Source organism: Brienomyrus brachyistius, chromosome 2 (assembly GCF_023856365.1).
Source record: "Brienomyrus brachyistius isolate T26 chromosome 2, BBRACH_0.4, whole genome shotgun sequence".
Taxonomy (NCBI): Eukaryota; Metazoa; Chordata; class Actinopteri; order Osteoglossiformes; family Mormyridae; genus Brienomyrus; species Brienomyrus brachyistius.
The window spans coordinates 37857424-37867671 of record NC_064534.1 but is presented as its reverse complement, the minus strand read 5'-3'; the positions used below and the strand labels follow the sequence as shown (position 1 = coordinate 37867671).

At 43.3% G+C, this 10248-nt stretch overlaps 1 protein-coding gene, 1 non-coding gene and 3 pseudogenes across 2 annotated transcripts in view; all 5 read right to left on the bottom strand.

The window, feature by feature from the left end:
- Positions 1–10248, bottom strand: part of LOC125712214 (uncharacterized) — a 433528-nt gene that overhangs the window by 1739 nt on the left and 421541 nt on the right. The window lies entirely within an intron of this gene.
- Positions 5566–5684, bottom strand: LOC125735146 (5S ribosomal RNA). The gene has a single exon (XR_007394444.1). It is a non-coding gene; the product is annotated as a 5S ribosomal RNA (ribosomal RNA).
- LOC125731792 (5S ribosomal RNA) lies at positions 6764–6882 on the bottom strand (annotated as a pseudogene).
- LOC125731589 (5S ribosomal RNA) lies at positions 7963–8081 on the bottom strand (annotated as a pseudogene).
- Positions 9160–9278, bottom strand: LOC125731898 (5S ribosomal RNA; annotated as a pseudogene).

Sequence of the window (10248 nt, the reverse complement as noted above, 5' to 3'; positions counted from 1 at the left end):
TGAGGTATGCCATAAGTAGGGAAATAATGGCCTACCAAACATTTTGCAACAGTCATTGCATCACAGTGCTTTACAGGGTATATTTCTACCCACTTAGAAAAGGTGTCTATAATGACTAGACAGTACTTCTTCCCTTGTGACCAAGATAATTCAATAAAATCCATATGTACAACTTGAAACGGGTACTCAGCTACAGGGAACTGGCCACGTTTTGGTCTCATGTTACCCTGTGCATTATGTTTACAGCAAATTAAGCATGTTCTACAAAATTGCTTTGCATAATCAGAAAAATTTATAGCGTAAAAGTATTGCTGGATAATATGTACCATCCCTCCTGTTGAGACATGAGTATTTCCATGGCTCACTAAGGCAGCTGTTTTGTATAAGTTTTTTGGTAGGATAGGCTTGTCATTCATATAGTAAACTTTCCCTTGCTGTATTGCTCCTCTCTTGATCCAACTCTGTATTTCTGTTTTAGGAGCATGAATCTGTGCATCACACAGCACATCACTATCTATGAAAAGAATGTCTGCCACTGATAAGGTGGGCTGTTTCAGTGCCGCTTCTTTGGCAGTTTTATCTGCAAAGTTGTTTCCTTTAGCTATTGTGGAAGCATCGGTTTGGTGTGCTTTACATTTGCACAGTGCAAGGCGAGTCGGTAATAGTACAACATCTAATAATCTAAGTAGTAAGTTTGTGTGAGTTAGAGACGTTCCCTGCGATGTTTTAAAACCTCTATTTTTCCACACTCTTGCATGGTGATGAACAGCTCCAAACACATATTGACTATCAGTGTATATAGTAAGTGACTTATTTTTGAATAGCTCGCATGCCCTAATTACAGCATAGAGTTCAGCCGCTTGTGCTGAACAAGCAGGTGGGAGTGCATTGGCCTCTAACACTTCAGTAGATGTAACTACAGCATACCCGACCTTATTTTTTTCCATATCATTTTTTGATGCTGATCCATCTACATAAACAACCATTGAATCTGATATTGGGGTCTGTAAAATATCTGCTCTGGGTTTTGTTTGCTCTTCCACAACTGCTTTGCACGAATGTGGTTCTCCATCTTCCGTTGTCGGAAGAAGGGTGCTAGGGTTAAGAGGACCACATCGCTGTATAGTAATGTTTGACTGTGAAAGCAGGAGTGAGACTAAGGTCAGATGTCTAGCATGTGTGAGGAACGGAAGCGGTGTCTGCAGTAAAACTAATGAAACTGAATGTGGCACCTTCAAGGTGAGTGGGTGACACAACACTAATTCTGCTGATAATTTTACTGCTTCTGCAGCAGCTGCACATGCTTGCAAACATTGTGGAAAACCAGCTGCTACTGCATCTAATCGTTTAGAATAGAATGCTAGTGGTCTTTCCTTTGTCCCGAACGGCTGTGTTAATACCGCTTTCATATAACCTTGATTAGCATCAACACATAAGGTAAATGGTTGTTGATAATCTGGTAAGGCAAGTATCACATTTGTTTGTAGCATCATTTTTAAGTTTGTGAATGCCAATTCTCCTTCTTTTGTCCACTGAATTTTATCTTTTAAGGCCATGTCTTTCCCATAAATTAAGGTTTGCAGAGGTTGAACGAGTGCGGCATAATCAGGTAGCCATTCTCTGCAATAATTACAAAGTCCTAAGAAGGACATCATTTGCTGTTTAGTCTTTGGCTTTGGTGCCTCTTGTATTGCCTGTTTTCTAGTTTCTAACAACGATCGACCTTGTTGGGAGAGTTTATGTCCAAGATATATAACTTCCTCCCTGCAATATTGTAATTTTTGTTTTGATGCTTTATGTCCTGTATCATATAAATGCTGTAACACCAACAGTGTGGCTTCCTTACAATGCTGTTTTGTATCTGAAGCAATTAATATATCATCTACATACAGTAGCACTTGACTATGGGATGGTATTTTACAGGTACTCATAGAGTATCTAAGGGCCATGGTATATACATGTGGACTTTCTGAAAACCCTTGAGGGAGTCTAGTATATGTGTATTTTTTTCCCTTATAGGTGAAACCAAATAAATGTTGAGAATCAGGGTGCAATGGTACTGAGAAAAATGCATTACTGAGATCAACTACTGAGAAGTAACTTTTATCAGGGGTTAATGAGTTGAGCAATAAGTGTGGGTTGGGCACGTCTGGTGCTCCGGTTCCTTGCACAACATAGGCTTCCTCATTTATGATTGCTTTCATGCCAGAGTTTGTGGCAACTACACTAATGCCCATCTGTACCATAAGGTCATGGCCTAACAGATTGACAGGGCAAGAAGGGCTTATTAACACTTGTGCTTGACATTCAATCCCAGTTTCCTTATCTTTTACTGCAACTGGGTTTGTTAGCTGATGACTGTCTGTTTGGCCTCCTGCTGTTTTTATATTTATGACAGATGAGGAGTATGTGACTTCAGGAGGACTGGAGGTTTGGACAGTCCTACAGGCTCCAGTATCACACAGGCATTCGTATACTTTGCCATTTATGATTAATTTCCGACTTGGCAAAGTTCCCCACTGCCTTTCTGCTAATAGCTGACATACTGCTTGCAAATCTATTTCCTCATTGAGGAGGTCTTGTAAGGTAACCTCCGTTTCTTCCCTTAAAATGACCTCTGTTTCACCTCGGATAGTGTCGGCAACAGGGGTCTCCGAGGAGGGTCATTGGTCATTTTCGGTGGAGTTTGGATTAAATGGTCGCTTCCCTGACCTGCAGTCCCTGCTTAAGTGTCCAGGTTTCCCGCATGTCCAACACTCTGTTTCCTGAGAAAACCCTCCTGTTTGTTTATTTCTAAATCTTCCTCGGCCTCTAAATCTTCCTCTTCCTCTACCTCTGAATCCCCCGCGTCCCCGAGGGTTCGTTTGCACTAGCGCTACCACGTCAGAGGCGCTGAATATTGTATCTGTCTTTTGCTGTTTCTGCGCTTTCTGTGCGTGTTGGGCATATTCTAAGGCTTGTTGGACTGAGCCAGTATTCTGATGTACCCAATGTTTGTCGAGATATTTTCGCAATTCAGACTTTAGGCCTGCGAAAAAAAAAGCTCGTTTTAATTGTTGCTGATACACTCCTCCGTCTTCCTCGTCGTGAGGAATTCCTGAATTTCCCCTGAACACCACTCGCATCCTATCCATAAAATCCTCAGGTTCCTCTCCATCTTTTTGTTTGCACTGCGCTATTCGCCCATAATCTGCACGTCTCACGAAGACTGTGTCTATCCTCTCTCGCAGGTGTTGTAATGCTTGTATGAGTTCCTGCGAGTTATGTGCTAAGGGCTGATTATTGGCACCATGTCCAGTGAAGTCGCCTGCCACACGTCCCCATTTATGGGTAAACAACTGTCTTAGGCATCGGTACATTTCCCTGCCGTTCAAATGAAAACTACTTTGTAATTCTAGGATGGCAGTCCAAAACTCGGGTACCCCTTCTTCAACCGGGGGTATTCCTTTTAAAGCCGCTGTTCTATCCTCAGCGGTCCAGGGTCTATATACTAACATAGTTTCGGGTCCTGCATTATTTGGCCCTCGATTTGGGTTTGCCACTTCTACGAGGGGACACTGCCATTCTACCTCCTCTTGTTCCGTGTTATTTTTTGGATGCCGTTGTACTTTAGCTGTGGCCAAATCTTTTACAGGATATAGAGAGGGATCAGACCCTCGAGTTAACATGCGAGATGGTTCCACCCCCCCCCTTGCTTCTTGTCTATCTGTGGCTGGAACCAGCGCCGGTGCAGGCACCGGAATTTGTGGGGGCGGTGGAGGAGCTGGAGGGGCAGAAGGTCTTGCTGCCGTTTCTTCGTCTAGTGTGATTAAAGCCACCTGCAGTTTTTTCTCCTTATTTCCCTTTTTCTGTTGTCTCTTATTATCTCTTAGTTTACTCTGTTCTAACCATGCATCAGAGAAAACGTATTCCTTTTTTCTATCTTGGCCTTTTTTCTTATTGGTAGTCTGTAACATCTCCAGTTTTAAGTTTCCCTGTAACTTTAATATGTCTGGAGTATGGAGTTTTCCTTCAAACCCATGTTTTTTCCTCCATCTCTGACTACTTATTTGTCCTGATCCTGGTTTATATCCTTCCATAAACTTCTCATCTCCCTCTAGTTTGATTTGTTTACTCTGATTTTTCCCATTGTTACCTTTTATTGAATACACTACAAAACATAAAAAATCCTAAAAGCAAGTCCCTGGCATGAGACCTCAGGAGGACACCAACACGGCCTTCTACTGCTCCCTATTAGAGCAGCGGTGTTAGTTTTCAGGGATGAAACCCGTCCTTTATCCTTCAGTCACCAGTATGTTGTTGCTTTTAGGGTGGATCGTGTAGGTTAGTCTAAAACCTATAAAAACACATCCACATAGAACACTGTATATATTTCCAACAACGCCTACTTTCTCTCCCGGTTAATTTCGGCTAACCTCAACCACATGCATGTCTTGGCCACCTACTTATTTAGGTGCCGTATGTCTCACTTGGCCACCTATTCACTTAGGTGCCGTGTTTCTCACCTATGTAGTGTGCTCTCTGTTCCATCACCGAGGTCCTTCAGACATCACCAGACGTCGAGCGCAGTTCTAACCACCGGCCTGATGACGAATTCACATCACAGGTCTTTCTTGCACCCGACTTCGAGTGGCTGTCGACAGACTTCGGTGTCGCTTCTCTCGGCGTACTGGAGACGTCTTCGGGGTTCCTCGGATCCGGCTCGAAGGACCAAATTCTATGTTGGGGAAAGCGCCCGGCGTTTCCACCCCAACTCCACATTTACGAGACACACACTTTATAGTTTTTACTTGCAAGGGTACCCACACTCTCTGCAATGCAAACTACAGCAGAATGTGTTACAAAGGGTGGTTCCCCTTGACTCCTTTATTTATAGTCAGTGGGAGGCGCAAGAGTCATGCAGAATAGGGAGGTGAGAGAAAGTTCTGGTTTTGCTAAGGTGGGAATGCTATTATTAATATAATCTAAAGTATGAGGCTAGGGGAAAACAAAATAATGTATATACATATTTACATTCATTGCTGATCATACAGGAGTGATAACAAAATGATTAATAACAGTTTCTTCAACCTAACAAACCTAAACATTATGCTGGCATTGAAGTGTGTGAATTACCCCGGCCAACCTGCTCTTTTAAATACAGCTTTTAGCAAGTTTTGAAAGGAGGAGAAGAGCAGATAATATGCCAATAATATCGAATATTCTGTGGCGAAGTGGTTTTTGCATAGAAAACAAAGCGGTGAGTTGAAGAGGAATTATATCAGTACTTTGTTTAAAACTGTGTGTAAAAAGCTGTCTCTTTATCATTAACAATAAGTTGTAAAACGTGAATGGGGAGTGACAGTCTTCAAGTTTGTGAGAAGATCGCGCCCTGGTGGAATAAAGGCACGAACAGCTTACAGCAGCTATAATTACCAGGCAGTATTTAGAGTAAAACGGTGTGTAAAAGCTGCCTTTATGAATGAGAGAAAAAAGAAATATATAAAATAGTAAAATGGAAGGGGAGTGATAGATTTAAATTAATCGTGAAGTGGAGCGCCCCCTGTATAAAGTAAAAGTGAGAAAAGCTTACAGCACCTGGTATTCCCAGGTGGTCTCCCATCCAAGTACTAACCAGACCCTAGCCTGTTTAGCTTCCGAGATCAGACGAGATCGGGCGCGTTCAGGGTGGTATGGCCGCAAGCGAGAGACGCTACCAAAAATAGCCCTTTTGCATTACACGCGTCTATACATTCCAGTTAGTCCCATTGGATCCTACTCCTGTTTTTTTTTTTTTTTTTATCTGACTCACACTGCAGCCCCACCATCCAATCGGCAGTGCCGGAACCACACCAAACATTCACCAAACTACTCAGCCGGCAGCCTACCACAATTATTCCATTCTTTCCGCATCCGCACACTTCCTTCTCTTTAACTCCTTTTCACTACCGCACAGGTTAATCGCCGCACGTCCCCCGCCGGCAAACATTACTCCTTTGCCTACCGCATGCACGCTTCCCTTAATGACCTTCTGTTATCAACTCCGCTAACAGCCACAAAATCTCCGCCGCACGAAGCCCACTGGTAGCTGCTGAATCACATGCTTCCCCAAAACGTCGCGCTGTCAGAAAACTGGGAGCTACACACACCAACAAGTCCATACTGCAGGCTGCAGCCAGAACAATTTTCTACATTCAAACATTGACGGCCTCTTCTCTCTAAAAATTCACCAGACCGCTTCTACCACCAGCAAAGAAGTTTCCATCCCTAATTCCTCTGTGATTCCCACTAACCTAAACATTAAGCTGGCATTGAAGGGTGTGAATTACCCCGGCCAACCTGCTCTTTTAAATACAGCTTTTAGAGAGTTTTGAAAGGAGGAGAAGAGCAGACTTTGCTATGCCAATAATATCGAGTCTTCTGTGGTCAAGTGGTTTTTGCATAGAAAACAAACCGGTGAGTTGAAGAGGAATTATATCAGTACTTTGTTTAAAACTGTGTGTAAAAAGCTGTCTCTTTATTATTAACAATAAGTTGTAAAACGTGAATGGGGAGTGACAGTCTTCAAGTTTGTCAGAAGATCGCGCCCTGGTGGAATAAAGGCACGAACAGCTTACAGCATCTCGAATTACCAGGCAGTATTTAGAGTAAAACGGTGTGTAAAAGCTGCCTTTATGAATGAAAGAAAAAATATGTATATATAATATAGTAAAACGGAAGGGGAGTGATAGATTTAAATTAATTGTGAAGTGGAGTGCCCCCTGTATAAAGTAAAAGTGAGAAAAGCTTACAGCACCTGGTATTCCCAGGAGGTCTCCCATCCAAGTACTAACTAGACCCTATCATGCTTGGCTTCTGAGATCGGACGAGATCGGGCGTGTTCAGGGTGGTATGGCCGTGAGCGAGAAAAACTACCAAAAACAGCCCTTTTGCATTACACGCCTCTATACATGCCAGTTAGTCACATTGGATCCTACTCCTGTTTTTTTTTTTTTTTTTTATCTGACTCACACTGCAGCCCCACCATCCAATCGGCAGTGCCGGAACCACACCAAACATTCACCAAACTACTCAGCCGGCAGCCTACCACAATTATTCCATTCTTTCCGCATCCGCACACTTCCTTCTCTTTAACTCCTTTTCACTACCGCACAGGTTAATCGCCGCACGTCCCCCGCCGGCAAACATTACTCCTTTGCCTACCGCATGCAGGCTTCTCTTAATGACCTTCTGTTATCAACTCCGCTAACAGCCACAAAATCTCCGCCGCGCGAAGCCCACTGGTAGCTGCTGAATCACATGCTTCCCCAAAACGTCGCGCTGTCAGAACACTGGGAGCTACACACACCAACAAGTCCATACTGCAGGCTGCAGCCAGAACAATTTTCTACATTCAAACATTGACGGCCTCTTCTCTCTAAAAATTCACCAGACCGCTTCTACCACCAGCAAAGAAGTTTCCATCCCTAATTCCTCTGTGATTCCCACTAACCTAAACATTAAGCTGGCATTGAAGGGTGTGAATTACCCCGGCCAACCTGCTCTTTTAAATACAGCTTTTAGCAAGTTTTGAAAGGAGGAGAAGAGCAGACCTTGCTATGCCAATAATAACGAGTCTTCTGTGGTGAAGTCGTTTTTGCATAGAAAACAAAGCGGTGAGTTGAAGAGGAATTATATTAGTACTTTGTTTAAAACTGTGTGTAAAAAGCTGTCTCTTTATTATTAACAATAAGTTGTAAAACGTGAATGGGGAGTGACAGTCTTCAAGTTTGTGAGAAGATTGCGCCCTGGTGGAATAAAGGCACGAACAGCTTACAGCACCTAGAATTACCAGGCAGTATTTAGAGTAAAACGGTGTGTAAAAGCTGCCTTTTTGAATGAAAGAAAAAAAATATATATATAAAATAGTAAAATGGAAGGGGAGTGATAGATTTAAATTAATCGTGAAGTGGAGCGCCCCCTGTATAAAGTAAAAGTGAGAAAAGCTTACAGCACCTGGTATTCCCAGGTGGTCTCCCATCCAAGTACTAAACAGACCCTAGCCTGCGTAGCTTCCGAGATCAGACGAGAACGGGCATGTTCAGGGTGGTATGGCCGTAAGCGAGAGACGCTACCAAAAATAGCCCTTTTGCATTACATGCGTCTATACATGCCAGTTATTCCCATTGGATCCTACTCCTGTTTTTTTTTTTTTTTTTTTATCTGACTCACACTGCAGCCCCACCATCCAATCGGCAGTGCCGGAACCACACCAAACATTCAACAAACTACTCATCCGGCAGCCTACCACAATTATTCCATTCTTTCCGCATCCGCACACTTCCTTCTCTTTAACTCCTTTTCACTACCGCACAGGTTAATTGCCGCACGTCCCCCGCCGGCAAACATTACTCCTTTGCCTACCTCATGCAGGCTTCTCTTAACAACCCTCTGTTATCAACTCCGCTAACAGCCACAAAATCTCTGCCGCACGAAGCCCACTGGTAGCTGTTGAATCACATGCTTCCCCAAAACGTCGCGCTGTCAGAACACTGGGAGCTACACACACCAACAAGTCCATACTGCAGGCTGCAGCCAGAACAATTTTCTACATTCAAACATCGACGGCCTCTTCTCTCTAAAAATTCACCAGACCGCTTCTACCACCAGCAAAGAAGTTTCCATCCCTAATTCTTCTGTGATTCCCACTAACCTAAACATTAAGCTGGCATTGAAGGGTGTGAATTACCCCGGCCAACCTGCTCTTTTAAATACAGCTTTTAGCAAGTTTTGAAAGGAGGAGAAGAGCAGATAATATGCCAATAATATCGAATATTCTGTGGCGAAGTTGTTTTTGCATAGAAAACAAAGCGGTGAGTTTAAGAGGAATTATATCAGTACTTTGTTTAAAACTGTGTGTAAAAAGCTGTCTCTTTATTATTAACAATAAGTTGTAAAACGTGAATGTGGAGTGACAGTCTTCAAGTTTGTGAGAAGATCGCGCCCTGGTGGAATAAAGGCACGAACAGCTTACAGCACCTAGAATTACCAGGCAGTATTTACAGTAAAACGGTGTGTAAAGGCTGCCTTTATGAATGAGAGAAAAAAAATATATATATAAAATAGTAAAATGGAAGGGGAGTGATAGATTTAAATTAATCGTGAAGTGGAGTGCCCCCTGTATAAAGTAAAAGTGAGAAAAGCATACAGTACATGGTATTCCCAGGCAGTCTCCCATCCAAGTACTAACCAGACACTACCCCGCTTAGCTTCCGAGATCAGACGAGATCGGGCGTGTTCAGGGTGGTATGGCCGTTAGCGAGAGCCGCTAACAAAAACAGCCCTTTTGCATTACACGCCTCTATACATGCCAGTTAGTCCCATTGGATCCTACTCCTGTTTTTTTTTTTTTTATCTGACTCACACTGCAGCACCACCATCCAATCGCCAGCGCCGCACCCACACCAAACATTCACCAAACTACTCAGCTGGCAGCCTACCACAATTATTCCATTCTTTCCGCATCCGCACACTTCCTTCTCTTTAAGTCCTTTTCACTACCGCACAGGTTAATCGCCGCACGTCCCCCGCCGGCAAACATTACTCCTTTGCCTACCGCATGCAGGCTTCTCTTAATGACCTTCTGTTATCAACTCCGCTAACAGCCACAAAATCTCCGCCGCACGAAGCCCACTGGTAGCTGCTGAATCACATGCTTCCCCAAAACGTCGCGCTGTCAGAACACTGGGAGCTACACACACCAACAAGTCCATACTGCAGGCTGCAGCCAGAACAATTTTCTACATTCAAACATTGACGGCCTCTTCTCTCTAAAAATTCACCAGACCGCTTCTACCACCAGCAAAGAAGTTTCCATCCCTAATTCCTCTGTGATTCCCACTAACCTAAACATTAAGCTGGCATTGAAGGGTGTGAATTACCCCGGCCAACCTGCTCTTTTAAATACAGCTTTTAGCAAGTTTTGAAAGGAGGAGAAGCGAAGACCTTGCTATGCCAATAATAACGAGTCTTCTGTGGTGAAGTCGTTTTTGCATAGAAAACAAAGCGGTGAGTTGAAGAGGAATTATATTAGTACTTTGTTTAAAACTGTGTGTAAAAAGCTGTCTCTTTATTATTAACAATAAGTTGTAAAACGTGAATGGGGAGTGACAGTCTTCAAGTTTGTGAGAAGGTCGCGCCCTGGTGGAATAAAGGCACGAACAGCTTACAGCACCTAGAATTACCAGGAAGTATTTAGAGTAAAACGGTTTCTAAAAGCTGCCTTTATGA